General features: G+C 50.2%; 1 protein-coding gene across 4 annotated transcripts in view; it reads right to left on the bottom strand.

Annotated features, from left to right (window-relative positions):
- LARGE1 (LARGE xylosyl- and glucuronyltransferase 1) overlaps nt 1-18,421 on the bottom strand; it is a 570,843-nt gene that overhangs the window by 456,633 nt on the left and 95,789 nt on the right. Inside the window, exon 1 of one of the 4 annotated variants that reach the window (XM_062202941.1) lies at nt 16,060-16,076. The exons of the other annotated variants lie outside the window; for them this stretch is intronic. The gene's annotated coding sequence lies outside the window, so the exon portion shown is untranslated. Of the gene's footprint in view, nt 1-16,059; nt 16,077-18,421 lie in introns of those variants that run through there. 4 annotated transcript variants of the gene reach the window in all.

The following is an 18,421-nucleotide window of genomic DNA, read 5'->3' as shown; positions in this document are numbered from 1 at the left end:
TGACTCACTCTGGGAATGGTAGGGACCCTCCTGCCACCCAAGTTCCCACATGCCAGCCAAGGGCAACCTTGTTGCAGTCCTGCAGAAGGACGGCAGTCAGGCCCCCTACCCAACTCTTCTGCACCCACAGGGAGACTTAGCCACGAGGACTATAGCCAGAGAGGTCTCATGGGAAGCCATTTGCTGACTCCAATCACTCTGTGTTCACAACAGTTTCAGATTTCTCTCCAAGAACTACCTTCACAGCCCCCACTTATCCAAACTGTGCTCAGGCTCCAACCCTTGAAGGTAGACACTGTAACAACCAAAGTATGTGCAAGCCTCCCAGATGCAAACCACAAGCCAACAACTGCAGAAGGAAGCTAACTCTTTCCTGCATGTCTTCAGGCACACAGAGCAAGGGCCATTCATCCATTCACTTCACAAGCATGTATTCTGCACCTCTGGAATACCAGAGAATTTATAGGTCGACTGCTTGATATATCTATATCTATATCTATATCAAAGAGGGAGCAACACAGACCTGCAGCCCAGCCTTCTACTGCTCTGTGCAATGAACACTTTACGGCCGGCGCCGTAACTCAATAGGCTAATCCTCCACCTAGCCGTGCCGGCACACCGGTCGGGGTGCCGGATTCTGTCCCGGTTGCCCCTCTTCCAGGCCAGCTCTCTGCTGTGGCCCGGGAGTGCAGTGGAGGATGGCCCAAGTGCTTGGGCCCTGCACCTGCATGGGAGACCAGGAGAAGTACCTGGCTCCTGCCTTCGGATCAGCGCGGTGTGCCGGCCGCAGCACGCCGGCCACAGCAGCCATTGGAGGGTGAACCAACGGCAAAAGGAAGACCTTTCTCTCTGTCTCTCTCACTGTCCACTCTGCCTTTCAAAAAAAAAAAAAAAAAAAAACACTTTGCATGAACACCACTGGTGCCACTTCCCAAGAACACTCTGCAGAGCGCCTCTGTGGTCTTGGTATCTGTTTTTTCTTTCTTTCTTTTTTTTTTTTTTTTAAGAGTTATTTACCTATTTGAAGGGCAGTTACAGGAGACAGAAAACCTTCCCCATTAGAGCAAATGGAAAGCCCTGGTATCCTAGTGCTCAAATAAGAAACCAGATTCACCAGTGACTCCGAACTTTCTGTCAGTCTCCATACCCACAGATCCGCCAGCTCTGCCGAATCTACCTGGAGAAGACGCCTAGATGCTGATCGCTTCCCAACACTCTGAGCCCCACAATTCCAGTCCCAGGCGCCAGCATCTCTCACCAGCCTGCGTTAAGAACCTCATCTCCTGATGAGTCTCCCTGCTTGGACCCTCATCCCCAAGGTCTTCTCCAAGTAGCCGGTGAGATCTTTGCAAACAGAAGCCAGGGCCTCTCTCAGCCCCTGCAAAGACTCCTCATTTTCCCTCCCTCACTTCAGCTCCTAGCAGAGTCAACGTACCGATGCGCACTATGCCCCAAACAAGGGGACTGGACAGATGGAGCTGAAATCCAGAGCCCGCTCCTCCTTGGAAGCTTTGAACTCCTGGGGCTGTGCCTCCAGAGGGTGTCATTCTCAACTTGTGCAAAAGCAGCCCTTCTCTTCCTTCTCCTCGTTCACACGGATGGATGGACAGACATCTGACTCCTCGCCGAGCTGAACCCTCTGCCTGGACACTCCTCTCTCCTTCCTTCAGCCTCCCTCACACTTCTCAGTCTTGGGGACAAAAGTCTTGGGGACAACCTGTCATTAGACCTGGCAGGCCCCATCTCCTTTCCCTTCCTTCCACTGGAAAGTTTTTCACTATTATAAACTTCATTTAATGCCTCTCTCTCATCACTAAAACTTTTTTTTAAAAACCATTTTTGAAGAACTTAAGATGAAATCCATAGAACATAAAATTATTTTAAACAAGCCAATGGCATTTTATGCACTCACCATGATATGTTAACCACATCCAGTTCCAAAATTTCTCCCTCCAAAATAAAGCCATTAGGCAATTTCTGACCATTGCTCCCCTCTCCCCAGCCCCTGGAAATGACCGATCTGTGCTCTGTCTCTATAGCTTTCTTTATTCCAGATACACCTTATACCTCACGTTCAAACACTGTGTGACTTTTGCATCCAACTTGCTCCACTGCACTTTGCTAGCATTTAAGATTATGACAAAAAGCAAGCATTTGTTAATGAACAGAGAGGTGGTAGATGGAGGATGGGTGGACAGATGGATGGGTGGATGGACAAATGGACAGACGCATAGATGGAAGGATGGACTGCTGGATGCATTCATGCATGATTAACAAATTCCAGAAAGGAGGAGAGGGAAGCAATCATGTAAGGGGTTGGGGGCAGGTCAAGGCTCGGAGGTCACAACCAGGCATGGCTGCAGCAAAGCTGAACAGGTGACATATGGCAGCCGGTGCTCAGAGTCTGGCCTCCAGGACAGCTTGGAACTCCCAACGGATGAGGCTGGCACACTTGCCAGATGTGGTGCTCACAGACCCATCAGCACATCCGGGAAGAAGACGAAGCCCTCCCTGAACACACTTGTCAGGCACGTGGCTGTGTCACTACACTGAAATCACCTCTAATGTAACATCTCCCCAGTGACAAGCTCCTTGCAAACAGAACAAGGGCATGTCACCCAGAGCAGTGGCCAGGCTGTGATGCTTAGTGATGCCAGCTGTGCTCAGAGGGAGACCATGAGTCTCAGAGGTGCCTTGAAACCCTTCTCCACACACGTTCACACAATGAGACTTCCAGAAACACGGTTTGATGGGCAGGCAGTAAGACCAAAGTCCTGAAGACAGCACACACGGGTCTGACCCACCTTCAAGGCACGTGACCCAGGGTAGATTTCTTCTTTGCATTCAGCTTTATGACCTGCCAAACCAGGATGAAGTCACAGCACCTACCTCATAGGACTGCTTGTAAATCAGTTAATGCATGTAAAGTGTTCAGAATGGGGACCAGTACACAGTGATGCTCCAACAGCATCCGACAGAGAGAGAGAGACCTTGAGAGAGAGAGAGAGAGAGAGAGGCCTTCCATCCGCTGGTTTACTCCCCAAATGCATACCAATGACCAGAGCTGTGCCAATCGGAAGCCAGGAGCTTCTTTCAGGTCTCCCATGTGGGTGCAGGGGCCCAAGGACTTGGGCCATCTTCTACTGCTTTCCCAGGCCATAGCAGAGAGCTGGATGGGAAGTGCAGCAGCTGGGACTCAAACTGGTGCCCAAGGGAGGCGGCAGCTTCACCTTCTACACCACAGCACTGGCCCCAGCATCCACTTTCATGACCAGGTCTTTACTCTTTTATTTGACTTCATTTTGTTTTTTCTTTTAGCACAGTTCTGCAATCACAGCATAACTGAGAAGGCACACAGAGCTCCCTATCCTGCCTGCTCCCGTACACGCACATCTTCTTCATTATCAACATCTCCCACCGCAGCGGTGAATCTGCACTGACACATCATTATCCCCGCAAGTGCACAGTTTACTTGAGGGTTCACTCCTGATGCGCATCCCCCCGGTTCTGACAAATGCACAATGACACCATGCACCATTACAGTACCATCCGGAGGGGTCTCTCTGCCCTAAAGCCCAGTGTGCTCCAGCTACTCCATCCCTCCCTCTCCCCCACCCATGGCATCGGATCTTTCTACTGTCACTGTCGTTTTGCCTTTTCCAGAATGTCACATCATTGACATCCTACAGTGTGCAGGCTTTTCAGATTGGCCTCTTTCACTGGGTAATATGCATTTACATTTCCTCTGTCTTTTCATGGCTTCATAGCTCAATTCTTTTTAGCACTGAATAATATGTATTGTGTGGCATCCAGTCACCTACGGGAAGCAATTCTGAGTAAAGCTGCTCTCAACATCCAAGCGCAGATTTTTGTGTGAACATAGTTTTCAACTCCCCTGGGTGAACACTGAGTTGCGGGAGTCCAGGGCCTATGCTAAGAGACTGTTTAACTTTGTACGAAACTGCCAAACGGTCTCTCAGGTGGCTGTGCCGTTTTGTATCTCCCCAGACATCAGCGGCGGTGCCTGCTGTTCCATACCCTTGCCAGCATTTGGTAGTGTCAGTTTTCCAGATCCTGGCCATTTGAATAGGCGTGTGCTGGGATCTTGCTGCTGCTGTGGTCTGCGTGTTCCTGATGCTACAGGACACGGAGCTTCTTTTCATCTGCTTCTTTGCCATCTGTGTATCTTCTTGGGTGAGGTGTCTTCATGTTCTGGGCCATTTCTTCTTGCTGAGTCTGGGCCTCTCCTAAGTTCCTCAAGGAAAGATGAAGATTGGCCAGGGAGTGAGGAGGAGACAGCAGGGGGCACCTGCCTCCCTGCCCACCCCCCACCACCTACATGCTTGGCACAAATGGGGCTTGCAGATAACGACTCTTTCCCAGTAACAGATGAGTGCACTTGGCCGATACGCGGCGAGCGAGGCATTTGCCTAACTCTGGGATCACAACCATGAGCGTGACCCGGCACTCCCCTTCCTGAGGAGGCTTCTGACCCAGGGTCAGAGATGGGTCAACCCCAAGCACTAGGTGCCTCAGCTGCACTTGGCTGGAGACAGAGCAAAAGAACCAGCGTCTCACGTATTTCCAAGAGACCATCCTCTTTGTGCTTTTCCCTGAAAACACAGCGTGGGAATTTCAAGAGGCCTCGGTTGAGAGAAGCTCAAGGGTGACTACAGCTTCAGATTCCAGGGGGCAGGATTTCACCTTGTCTACAACCTCGGTCTCCAAATCCCAGACCCACCTCCACCCAGCCCCTTCTCCCTTATTTTAGATCTCAGCAAATCCTTCCCTAACCCCACCCAGGCGATGCATGGCAAAATCCAGGTCCTGTGTGACCTCCCTCGCTAGCCTCCTGGATGTTTCACACAGCATGACACCTGCTAGTCCTGCACATGTGCAGCTACAGGAGGAGCCCCCAGCCCTCTACTACCTAAGCAGGGAGCTCAGAGAACGCATCTGCTGTGACCAGCGCTGGCTCCCAAGAGCTCCGCACGGCACCTGACTCGTGAGGTTGTCAGTAAACTTATTCTGATTGGATGGAGGGACAGATGGATGGACAGACAGACGAACAGTCAATCTAAAATCCCAGTGGGACAAGGGCATCCCACACTCTGTATCTCTAAGTCAGCCCTGCTCAGTTAAGCATTGGGCTAGTCACATGTGTGCTTTTCAACTATCTAGCAGCCACATTAAAAAACAAGTGTAACAATATTTCAAAATACTATCATTTAAACGCATCATCAATATAATTTTAATGAAATGTTTTACATACTATTCAAAACTGTATGCTTCTTATATACTTTATGTGCATCTCAGCTTGGATGCCCAATTCTCATTGAATAAAGTGAAATGGAGGTCTTCCAAAATAAATTTGTATTTAAAGGAAAATCTTTGACAAAGCTTTAGCTTTTAAATGTAAATCAGGATCAAATAATCCCACTACTGGGTACGTATCCAAAAGAGATGAAGTTTGTCACAAAGATATCTGCATCACCATGTCTATTGCTGAATGACTCACAACAGGCGAGATAGGAATCAACCTAAGCGTCCATCAATGGAAGGATAAAGAAACTGTGATACTCTTATACAACGGGATACTAGGCTGCCAAAAAAACAGAAAAATGCAACCTTGTCATCGGTGACAACATCGATGAACCCGAAGGACATTATGTTAAGTGACATAAGCCAGGCGCAGAAAGACACGCACCACACGACCTGATTCCCATGAGAAACCTAAAAAGTGAATTTCCTAACAGTACAGAGAAAAATGGTAGAAACCAGGGCCCAGAGGAGTAGGAGGTAGGGGGTGTTGGTCAAAGGTCACAGAGTTACAGTTACACAGGAAGAATCAATGTCCGGCGATCACGGGTGTTTCCTGCAGCAGTTAGGATACCTCTTGGGATGCCTACTGGGTTAGAGTCCTGGCTCCACTGGGCTCCTAATCCCAGCTTCCTGCTCATACAGACTTTGGGAAGCAACAGGTGATGGCTCCCAACGCTGGGTTCCTGCCACCTACGTGGGAGATGTGGATTGAGTTACCAGCTCTGGCTTCACCTCAGCTGTTGCAGGCATTGGTAGAATGAACTTGCATACAGGAGATCTAACAAATTTCCTTTAACTGTTTTAATTAGAGATCTATGATACAGCAATATGACAACAGTTAATGATGATATAGTATATGCTTGAAAAATATAAACAGTGTGGCATGGCTTGAACATGCTTTGTCCCCACTAAAAGGGTGAAATTTGATGCTCAAGGTGGCAGTGTGGGGAGGTGGGCTTTTGCAGAGTTTATTAGGTTGGGGCCGTCATCCTCATGAGTGGATGAACTTCCTCCTCTAGACACAGGGTTAAGTTCCCACAAAGTGGGTTTGTTCTTGTGGCACCTCTGCTCAACCTCCCGCACCCATGTGTCCCTTCCACACACTGCACACTTCACTTTCCTGCCCTATACGCAGCAGCAAGTGGTCTACTCCGGGAGCTGACCACGTGTGGTCACTCGATCTTGGACTTCCAGAATCATGAATCAAAATGAGTCTCTTTATAAACACCCGGGCTCAGGGATTCTGCTCCGGTGACAGAAAGCAGACTGAAGACTGGATGCTCCTGGCCCAAAAATAACTACGGGAAATACCACAGGGGTCATTAACCAGACTTAGCTATCCACGATGGACTCGGAGCCCAAAATGTCACACCTGACCCGACAGAAACATGCATTATCTGCCGATTTAAAAATATTTCTCATTAAACAATTTAACAAATAAGATTAAATAAAATTTGAAATTCAGTTGCTCAATCACACCAGGCACATGTGAAGCATTCGCTAGTCACACAAGCACACGTGCAGCTGTGGCTACTGCACAGATCCAAGCTACCATTGGCTGCACACATGAGAACTCCAACTGGAGATCTAGCATGGGGAGGGAAGGAAAAGGGCCAACCTTTACGCAAAATTGTGATGCTTTCCAATCCATCGGCTCACCACCTGCTGAGCAATCATAGATAACAGGTATTACTGTTTTGATGTTGCAGATGAAGCGATGGGTTGGGCTTTTAAGTTGACCACCAGTGAGTGGTGGATCTGAAACACAGACTGACGGAGTTAGGCGCCCCATGGCCAGACTACACAGCGGACTCAAGCGGCAGTATTGACATCGCCTTACTGACCACCTGGAACCAAATCAAAGGAGGAACTACACCATGGCACAGGGGTTCTCAAGCTATTCATAAACACCAGTTCTGTAGCCCTGAGCACATCAACAGGGAATGTACCTATACAGAGACATCGCTGTACTAGACTTTCTCGTGCTAATAAGACCACCACTGACCAAAAGGTGACTTTCAGAGCCAGCGTGTACCCTGTTCTTTCTATTAACGATGGCCAGCAAGGGCCCTGGGAGAGACTACTCACCATTCAGGATCCCAGAGTGGAGACAATACAGAACAGAACCACAGGTGGACCTGTGACGGACATGTAGTATGGGAGGGCTGTCCCTTGAGCCCAGCTTGGCCTTGTGACTGACACACAGAGGGTTAACCAAGGAGCAGAAGACAGGTGGAGCATAAGTGGCTAACTGAGCTCTTTCCGGTGGAGACTACAAGAATCCTGCAGGCTGCTCCTCCCTGCAGTCAGCCAAAGGGCTATTATCCCACCAGCTGCGGCGGGGTCCGCTTCATTCCTCCCGGTGCTACTGTATTTCTTACAAATAGCTCATTAAGGCAATTATCAGTCATTAGCACAGGAGCCTGAGCATCAGTACCATCACACACATTAATAAAACACAATTTAGCAGAGTGAGGGAAGACGGGAGCAAAGACGGCTCGCTGGTGGGGCACTCGGGGCTCGAGCTGGAGAGGATCCCTCTCTTCTGCAGCCACGGCCTCCTGGGAAGCTTGCCCGTCTCAGCATCTCTCTCGCAATCATTTGCATGCGAGTCGGTTCAACCAACACAACCTGAGTCTTGAAAGATATGTGGAAAACGTTAATAGGCTTTCCAAGGGAAAAAAAAAGATTCCCGCATCTTGGAGATATGGAAGAACATGTTAGATGTTGTGGGTGGTAAATCACAACCTAGTGCAAGAGCACTTCAAAAGGGTCATGGAAAATCGGAATTAAAGGGCCCGCATTGCAGTGCTTGGATTAAGCCACCACTTGCAATGCTGGCATCCTATATCCGAGTGCCAGTCTGAGTCCTGGCTGCCCTGCTTCCAATTCTGCTCCCTGTTAATGTGCCTGAAAAAGCAGCAGACGATGGCCCAAGTACTTATGTCCCTGCTACTCATGTGGGAGACATGATATGGCTCCTAGCTCCTAGCTTTGCCAGTCACTTGGAGAATGGACCAGCAGATGGTCACTCTCTTTCTCTGTCACTCTGCCTTTCAAGTCAATGAACATATCTTCAAAGCAAAAACAGAATTAAAAGCTAAGTTTATTTTGATGCAAAAAACTGTGAAATCTATGCACTGTTTTTCATAACCAGCATCTTCCATGCACTTTTTGAAGACACAGGGCATAGGGCCCATGGCTAGGACAGAAGCCTGCAGCCCAGCTGGAGAAGCTTTATTAGAGTATGGTAAAGTTTTCTGTTTCTAGAGGCCATGGGGAAAGATCAGAGGCAGGAACCGACACGAGCTGCTCCGAGCTTTAGCAAACCACTTTGGCAATGAGAAAGTAACAGAGAAGATTGGGAAGGGAGAGATGAGGCCACAGCCAGGGCAACACTCCGGGGCAGGGATGGTGGGAAGCTGCTCAGAGCTGGGACAGATGGAGATGGAAAAGCTAGCAGCAGGCAGCGGGATGAAATGGACTATCCGGGGCCCATTACTTGATTGGGCTGACCAAAGAAGGAAAACTGTTAGAGATTTCAACCAGGGATACCTCATGGTGTCCTTAAGACAAACTGTGATGCTTCAGCTGGGTGGGCAAATCGGGAAACCGCCAGCAACACACACATACACACACTACAAACTCATTTTGGGAGCAGGTGTTAAGCCTAAGGGTTAAGACTCCTGTGTCCAGGCCGGTGCCGTGGCTTAACAGGCTAATCCTCCGCCTTGTGGCACCAGCACACAGGGTTCTAGTCCGGGTTGGGGTGCCGGATTCTGTCCCGGTTGCCCCTCTTCCAGGCCAGCTCTCTGCTGTGGCCCGGGAGTGCAGTGGAGGATGGCCCAAGTCCTTGGGCCCTGCACCCGCATGGGAGACCAGGAGAAGCACCTGGCTCCTGCCTTCAGATTAGCAAGATGCGCCAGCTGCAGCGGCCATTGGAGGGTGAACCAACGGCAAAAAGGAAGACCTCTCTCTCTCTCACACTATCCACTCTGCCTGTTTAAAAAAAAAAAAAAAAAAAAACACTCCTGTGTCCAAAAATCAGAGTACCTGGGCTTGATTCCCAGCCCTGGCTCCTGACTCCAGCTTCCTGACAATGTAGGCCCTCGGAGGCAGGCAGAGACGGCTCAAGTAATGGGGTTCCTGCCTCTCACGTGGGAGATGGGGATGGAATCTTCAGACCTGTCTTACCCACAGCCATTTATGGAGTAAGACACACAGTGCATGGGTGTGTCTGTCTGTCTGTTTCTGTCTCTCTCTGTGTCTGCTTCTCAATTAAAATATAAAAAATAACATTAAAAAACTGCTCATTTATTTTCCCACTCATGAGGAACAATTATTAGCTACAGTTCCAATTCAAGGATTCAAGGGCTGGGCCACAAGGCTAAGGCTATGCTAAGCTCCAATGATGCTCAGAAAGGTATTGAGAATTGTGCTTGGCATCTCACCTGCCCATAATTTGTGACAGTCACCCAGTTTCATTCTGGACAAGGATCTTTGGGAATGCAATGTCTTCCCAGATTCATTCCTTCACCCAGAAGTAGGTACAACTGAGGGCTCTCTCTTTGCACACCGGGGTGCCTTTTTTCTCTATCCTAGTCTCCAGGACAAATTGAAATTCAACCCAGAGCCTCCTAATCTTACACTTCCCAGCCAAGGTGCATTGTCACTGATGAGACCCCATTCAATCACACATTCAAGTTTGATCTGCAGGAACAGAAGCACAGATGGCGCAGGCCTCACCAGGCCACCCTGTCTGTCCTCTCAGATGGGACCCTCTCTACCCTGTCTATCCTCTGAGATGGTCCCCTTGGGGTTCTGGCCCATTGCTGAGTTTCGCTGTGCAGGGAGTATTTCATTCTTTAAATAAAGTCAAGCCTCAACAGCTGTCTGAACCAACAGCACGACATGGATCAGGAAGTATCTTCACAGTTCATTTGCTTGTCCAACAAACACATCCCACACCCTGACGACAAACCAGGTCCTGTGCTAGAAGCACACAGATGAGAGGAAAACCATTTGTCCTTCAAGAGCTTTGCAACCCTCAAGGAGACAAGTCAAAAGATGAAATAAAGACATATTTTAATGGAACTGATGCTGTTTGCATTTGGATTTTATCCCATGAGATGATAAAAAAAATTGGTATACACACTCCTCAGTGTTGGTTTAAATGGCCAACACGACTACTGCTGTAGTCCTAAGGGACCTGTCTCTGAGGGCTGAGTACCCCATGACCAGAAACAAAACAGAGGTGCCAACAACGCCCCACACAAACATCGTGGTGGAAGATGTTTCTAGCATTTGGAATCCCTTCTGCCCAACAGAGCAAGATTGAGAATGGCAACCACTCAGCTTCACAAATGACCAGAGTGCTGGCAACCCCCGTTGGACCCAACCATCAGCAAAGAACACACAGCTCTCAGCCTGGGTGACAAAGCTCTGCTTTAGGATGTTCCACTCTGAAGACCTCAGGGTGACATGCATATGCTGCCCGTGAGCACAGGGGGCCCAGGTACTGACGTCCATCCTTTCCTTCATCTCCACTGCTATTTCCATTTTCCTTTTTTTTTTTTTTTTTTTTTGACAGGCAGAGTGGACAGTGAGAGACAGAGACAGAGAGAAAGGTCTTCCTTTTGCCGTTGGTTCACCCTCCAATGGCCACCGCCGTAGCGCGCTGCGGCCGGCGCACCGCGCTGATCCGAAGGCAGGAGCCAGGTGCTTCTCCTGGTCTCCCATGGGGTGCAGGGCCCAAAGACCTGGGCCATCCTCCACTGCACTCCCTGGCCTCAGCAGAGAGCTGGCCTGGAAGAGGGGCAACCGGGACAGGATCGGTGCCCCGACCGGGACTAGAACCCAGTGTGCCGGCGCCGCTAGGCGGAGGATTAGCCTATTGAGCCGCGGCGCCGGCGCTATTTCCATTTTCACCAGACTGCTTTGCGTTCTCTAATGCTCCTCACTTCTTTGCTTCAGACCCATTACAGGAAACTTCCCACCAACATCGCATTACAAAACTCAAAACCACACATGCACAAGGAGCCAAAGAATTATCCACTGAGTGATTAGAACATACCCAATACATTCCATGTTCTTGCAACTAACCTAAAAGGCAAGCATTAGTTTTTCCAAGTTTAGAGGGAAAAAAAAACAAAAACAGCATCCACGAGGTGGTTACTTATCTAGGTTAGGGATAGGTAAGAAGGCATATTGAAGCCAAGAATCTCAGTGAGGTGTCTCTGACCTTCACAATTAATAGCCTGTGAACACACAGGGTTCACTCTCACAAGATCATTTCAAATTCCAGAACGATCGCTGGGAAAGGCTAGTCTGATGGCCTGCCAACCTGCTCCAAGTGCCTCCATCACTCACGTCATTCTCCTCAACCTGACCTTACCTACCACCATCTGTCCCTGGAGTTAAGACATGGTTGCCTGTTGGGCCAGCAAATGATACTTTTCCAAGAGTCCCCAACAGGGCTTGGTTGCTGACATATCAATAACAATATTGATGACCATGATGGCCATTTTTCTGTGTAAATGTTCCTAGGCCATAGTGCCCGGTCATTTACTTGGACACCAGTGCAGGTGTTGCTGTTGTGGATGAGATGAGCACCCACGGTCATCAGTTTGGAAGAACAGGGCATTGCCCTCAATGACACTGGTGGGCCTAATCCTAGCAAGGGAAGGCCTAAGGAGCGGAATTCTAACTTTTCTAGAGAAGAAGGTCTGCCTTAAGACTAAAGCCTTGGGGCAGGTAGTTTTAGTTGGTGCAGCAGTTTAGAGATGACCCGAGATGCCTGCATCCCATATCGGAGTGCCTGGGTTTGCATCCTGGCTCCATTCTTTTTTTTTTTTTTTGACAGGCAGAGTTAGACAGTGAGAGAGAGAGAGAGACAGAGAGAAAGGTCTTCCTTTTTCCATTGGTTCACCACCCAAATGGTTGCCACGGCTGGTTCGCTGAGCTGATCCAAAGCCAGGAGCCAGGTGCTTCCTCCTGGTCTCCCATACGGGTGCAGGGTCCAAGCACTTGGGCCATCCTCCACTGCCTTCCCGGGCCACAGCAGAGAGCCGGACTGGAAGAGGAGCAACAGGGACAGAATCCAGCGCCCCAGCCAGGGCTAGAACCCAGGGTGCCAGTGCCGCAGGCGGATTAGCCAAGTGAGCCGCAGCACCAGCCCTGGCTCCATTCTTGTTTCCAGCTTCCTGATATTGTACACCATGGGAGGCAGCAGGTGATGAGTCCCTGACACCAGGTGGGAGACCAGGATAGAGTTCCTGGATCCTAACTTCAGCCTGGCCCAGCCCCAGCTATTAAAGGCAATCTGGGAATGAATCAGCAGGTGCAAGATAACCTCTCTCTCTCTCTCTCTCTCTCTTCCCCCCTTTCAAATAAGTATATATTTCAAAGACTGTAGCATCCACTACTGCCTGAGTTTTCAGTCTGCTGGCTTGACCCACAGATTACAAATCTGTCAAATCTCACAATCTCAAGAGCCAATCCCTTAAAAAAAAAAAAAAAAAAAGGCTTCCATCCTGTACGTGTGTGTGTGTGTGTGTGTATCTCCATCTTCCTACCAGTTCTGTCTCTCTACAACCCTGACTGATCAAAAACCAGCCTGTGCAGGACACAGTTTCATGTACACAAGTCCTTTGATCATTCACAAGAGTTCGCCGATACAAGGACAAATAAATGGCAGGGCTATAATCTACATCCAGACTTCTGGAGTCAAAATGCTATGCTGCCTTCCCCAAGATACACTGCCCCCAGAAGTCACCATCACCTCCACCAGAGCACATTTACCACTGGCTACAGTTGGAGGCTCGGCCCAACCTGCAAGCCTCACCAGTCCGGTGCTCCTTCTCCAGGTTCACAGTCTCCCAGGACTGAGCAAGAACCAAAAAGGGGGTCAGGGAGGCAGAACCGCACTTGGTCACCGTCACCCCGTCGAAGCCATGGGCCTCACGGGCCGCCCCCTTATCAAGCCGTCCAGCCGTTCAACATGAACACTAAAATCATTGTTCTTCATTAATTCACTGGAAGCCATCCTGTAAACCTCATTAACGGGCACAGTAATTGCTCTGTGAATACTACCCATTTTCCAATTATGTTCCTTTCCTCATGCTGGGAGAATCGGTCATTGGAGAAAAAGCACTGTGCTGCCTTCATCTGTTTGACGACAAATGGGTGAGTGATTGGTTTCTGACAGGGCCTTCTGCAACCCAGAAGGACTCTTCTCATCCAAGACCCAACCTTGGGAATTCAACAGAGTACAAAGTGCAGGCAGCCGTCCGTCAGTCCCGCCCAGGGACTCACATGCGGAAGGGACTCGCTGGCTGTGAAAAAGGAAGATTGAAAAGAGTTGTGGTAAGGATCCGAACGCCTCTGCCTTCCCGTGAAACTACAGTGGACGTCGCGGGAAGGTGCGTGTGCCGCGTCCCCATCCACAGGAACACCCAAGTGCAGCCCTTGTGCGAGTTCAGACCACACTTCTGCGGAGGCAAACTTCAGGGAGAGGGGCTCGGGAGGGAAGGGATTCATGTGCGAAACCATTTGTAGATCATCATGAGCACTTCTTATGAGACTATCAACTGCACATCACCTCCAAAAAACAAGCCATCCTCCGGAGTCCAATTATCTCCAAACTTTTCCTCTCTTGCATTCCGTTTTCTCATTAAATGAGCACACGGAGATGCGGCCTGGTGTTCAGACGCCTGTGCTGTTTTCAGAAATAGAACGGATCTAAGCGGTGGGAGCTCAAGGCCTGGCTCAGCGAGCGCCCCCTGTGGTCTGGGGGGCGGGGGGGATAAGGAGCAAAGGATGTGGGAATACAGAAGTGGCATCTGGATTTTCATGCCTGGTTTCATCCTCAATAGGTAGTTTGGCTTCTCAATAGACAGATCGATAGTATCTCAGGCCACTTGGGCTGCAGTAATAAAATACCATGAATGAGGTGGATTACAAACACTGGAAATTCGTTTCTCGCAGAGGGAAAGTCCAAGCCCAAGGTGCCTAACAGAGCCACCATCTCATAAGGGTCCGTTTCTCCCCAGTGAGGTTCTCTGGGGTCTTTAAAAGGCCACTGATCTTGTTCATGGGAGCTCACCCTCATGACCAGATCACCTCCCCACAGTGATCCCAGTGCCATCACTTTGGAGTTTCAGTTTCTTTCTTTCTTTCTTTTTTTTTTTTTCTTTTTTTTTTTTTTTTTTACTTATTTGACAGGCAGAGTTAGACAGTAAGAGAGACACAAAGGTCTTCCTTCTGCTGGTTCACTCCCCAAATGGCCGCTACGGTCAGTACTGCGCCGACCCGAAGCCAGGAGCCAGGTGCTTCCTCCTGGTCTTCCATGCGGGTGCAGGGGCCTAATCACCTGGACCATCCTCCACTGCCCTCCTGGGCCACAGCAGAGAGCTGGACTGGAAGAGGAACAACCAGGACTAGAACCCGGCACTCATATCGGATGCCAGCGCCACAGGCAGAGGATTAGCTAAGTGAGCCACAGCGCCAGCCTCAAGAGTTTCAGTTTCAACATATGAACTGTGAGCGGGAAAGGTAGAGGAGGGACACCAACATTCAGAACATGGTAAGTAGGGAGACAGAGAACACACTCGAGCCAAAATTCTAAGTCAGACCTGTCTGTCCCCTGAAATGAACACACATTCCAGAACACAGGGGTCACCTGCCCTGATCAACCTCGCATTCCAGAACACTCTCTGGGAAAGGCCCCAGGTGCCTCTGTGTATCATTCAAGTTCTACTCCTCATCCTGACCCGACCCACCACGATCTGTCCCTAGAGGTAAGACACTGGGTGAGTGATGAAGGTATGACCTATATATACAATCACATATCTACAGCGCTTGTGTATTATTAGATGCTATTGAAGCCCTTAACATATATCATTTCATGCGCTAAGTACCCCTCTATGGCTGACATTATTCCAACTATGTGACAGCTACAGAGAAATGAAATAATTTACCAAAAGTCCAGCAGGTGCACTGAGGAGTTCAAGTTCTTGACCCCAGGCTCTAGAACTCCACCTGGTGTCAGTGCTGAGCTGCAGCCTCCTCTCGTTCCTCCCACCAGAGCTAAGGAGCTCCCACGGCCCTCGGGTGGGGTGTGCATCTGAGGCCTTAGCACTCCTCACTCACTGGTCATTCACTGGTCTCTCTCCTCCCTTGAAACCAAGAGACCCCCAGGGATAGACCTCACTTTCTACAGCTGCCAAGCCTAATTCACAATACAAAAGAGCTTCCAGGTCATCACAGGACCACTAAGTCCACATAAACAGGGACCACAGAAAGGTAGCAGAGCAGACAGAGGCACAGAGGGCCAAGCGGCTGGAACTGAACACAGTGCCCTGCTGAGCTGGGGAAGAGGAGGAGTCCCTCCTGCTGAACACCTGCCTGACGCAAGAGCCCTCTCATGCCGGACAGGCTCCCGTCCTGTCGGCATTCAGGAGCACACTTCCTATTGGCAAATGCTGCACTGTCATTTTTACTGGGTACGCCTCACAACTGGCCTGCTAGGTCAGTATGACCAAGGGGTCAGCGGCGAAGCAGGACAAAGTCACTGCCCACTTTTAGCACAGACAGAGAAGCTGCAGTGGGGAAAGGAAACTGGGCAGCATGGTGGTGGACCAGCTTCATACAATGGACATTCAGGGCCTTTCCAGGCAGAAGGCGTGGGTTCAGACTCCGCTCCAGACAACTTTTTGACCTTAGGAGTTTCCCACCTACCTATAGATATGGAGATGGGTCCAGGGCTGTGGCTTAGCAGATAAAGCTGCCACCTGCAGTGCTGGCATCTCATACGGGTGGGCGCAGGTTTGAGTCCTGGCTGCTCCACTTCCAATCCAGCTCTCTGCTATGGCCTGGAAAAACAGTAGAAGATGGCGCAAGTCCCTTGGGCCCCTGCACTCACATGGGAGACCTGGAAGAAGCTCCTGGCTTCGGATCAGCGCAGCTCTGGCCTTTGTGGCCATTTGGGGAGTGAACCAGCAGATGGAAGACCTCTCTCTCTCTCTCTCTCTCTCTCTCTCTCTCTCTCTGCCTCTGCCTCTCTGAAACTTTGCCTTTCAAATAAATCAATCAATCAAAAAAGAAAGAAAACAAAAAAAAAAAAAAAAAAAGGAAGGGAGGGAGAGGGTTCTCTGCCCCTGAACTTGGTCCTCCAGAGTGAGGTGGAGGCTCTCGCTCCCTCCGTTGGACTCAGACCTTCCTGCAGAGCTGTGTCGCTCACCCATCACTCTGCCACCCAGCTGCTCTCAGGGTATTCCAGGCACGTGCACAGACCTGAAATCACTGGGTCTGTTTACTTGTTTACAGCCTGTCACTCCAATAGGAACGCACGTCCCGTGGGGACACGGGCTCTGTCAACTCACTCAGGGCTGTCTCTCTCCAGAGCCTGATAAATCGTAGGTGTCCAATAAATGTTTTATGAATCAACAACGGAGCAGGGAGAGGAGAAAGAATAGGAGGGAGAAGGAGAAGTGGGGAGGGGTGGAGGCTGCTGCACTCGCCTGCAGCTGAACCCAGAGCAGGCAGGGCTGCCCGTGGCCACAGCCCTCAGGAAAGAGCCTTGTGCAGAGGAGACGGCCCGTCACCCTGTGCTGGCCGCCTGCCGGCCTTGCTTTTCCCCCTGCCTGCAGCACCTTGCTCCTTCTGCTTCACGAGGGCAGCAGTGCCATCCCCCACCTTTCTGTGCCCCATGGAGCTGAACAGATGGCACCTGGCAAAAACACACTGAAAAATGAAGGCAGAGCACATTTGCTGGGGAGTTTTCATGGATTCTTAGAAGGACGAGACACCCAAGGATCAGCAAGCAGTGAGCTGCCCAAGGGTCACAGAACTGGAGAGGTGAGGATCCAGGTCTCCGCTCCTTTCAGGAATGGTGTGCACTGTGGATCCCTCGAGGGCGGGGGGCAGCTGTTTCATGAACCACTCCCCCTCCAAAACTAGGGTCTGGCTATGGCTGCAGGGTATTCCTCGCTCCTAAGAACAGGCTCGGGCATACCACAGGTGCTCAATAAATGCTGACAGGTCGATATCCATGCTCCAACACTACTTGAAAGAACGAGGCTGAGTGGTTTCGCCAGACTCCAGTCATCCAACAACTGCTGCAGGAGTCCCACAAGCTCCTGTGGTCTCTGTGAGCCCAAAGGATAAGTCACAACCGGCAATATCTTCCTGTGCCATTGCCACACCTGTCTCTTCTGCCTGTGGCATGTGAGTGCAAGCTCTCACTGGTCTCACGTTTCAGAGTGCATGCTAGAGACAGATAAAAAACATGAAGCGCACCACATGCATGCATGCTCCGGTTGGCTTTCTTTCCATTTACATAATTCTATTTGTTTCAGAAGCAGAGGAACATAGCCATAAGGTGGTTCACTCTCCAAACGCCTGCAACAGCCCTGGCGGGGGACACGGCCTGAAGCCAGGAACTCAATGCAGGTCTCCCACACAGGTGGCAGAGACTCATCCACTGGAGCCATCCCCACTGCCTGCCAGGGTCGGCGTTAGCAGAAAGCTGGAGCAGGAGCAGGAGCGAGCACTGAACCCAGTCACCGAGACACGGGAAGCGGGCATCTCAACCCCTAACTGCTGGCTTAGATGGTGCCCCGGGATGACTTTTTGAAGTTCAGACTGCCGAAAACAAACTGTGCTGACCTCTAACAAGTCTCCAGTTTCCCTCCCTTCCCAACACTACGCCCACATCCAGAGCAACTCTAGCAGGCCTGGGGCTGTGCATCCACCACTGGGTTACCCGCTCCTTCTGACGCCAGTGACTTTCACTCCCAAGCTTCTTCGCTCCAGCCCCAAGCTGAGGCTATCTAAGGGCTGAAGTCAACCCCCAGGACTTCAAATATCCCTCCTCTGTTAAATACTTAATCACTTTAATCAACTGTTTAATTCTGCTAAATCCATTTTATTTATCCTGCACCTCCCCATCTACCCTTCTCCATCCCCCACGGCAAGAAAGACCCACCTACATGTCAATCTTGCCTACATGTGAATCTAAGAATCTCAGTTTCTTCACCTTCAAACCATTTGTGCAGAGTGGTGAGCTGTGTTCCAAACCTGGAAACACACCAAGACGTGT

The sequence above is a fragment of the Lepus europaeus genome, chromosome 10, assembly GCF_033115175.1.
Source record: "Lepus europaeus isolate LE1 chromosome 10, mLepTim1.pri, whole genome shotgun sequence".
NCBI classification, from domain to species: domain Eukaryota; kingdom Metazoa; phylum Chordata; class Mammalia; order Lagomorpha; family Leporidae; genus Lepus; species Lepus europaeus.
The sequence above is the reverse complement of the archived record's forward strand: the minus strand, read 5'-3'. Positions and strand labels throughout refer to the sequence as shown.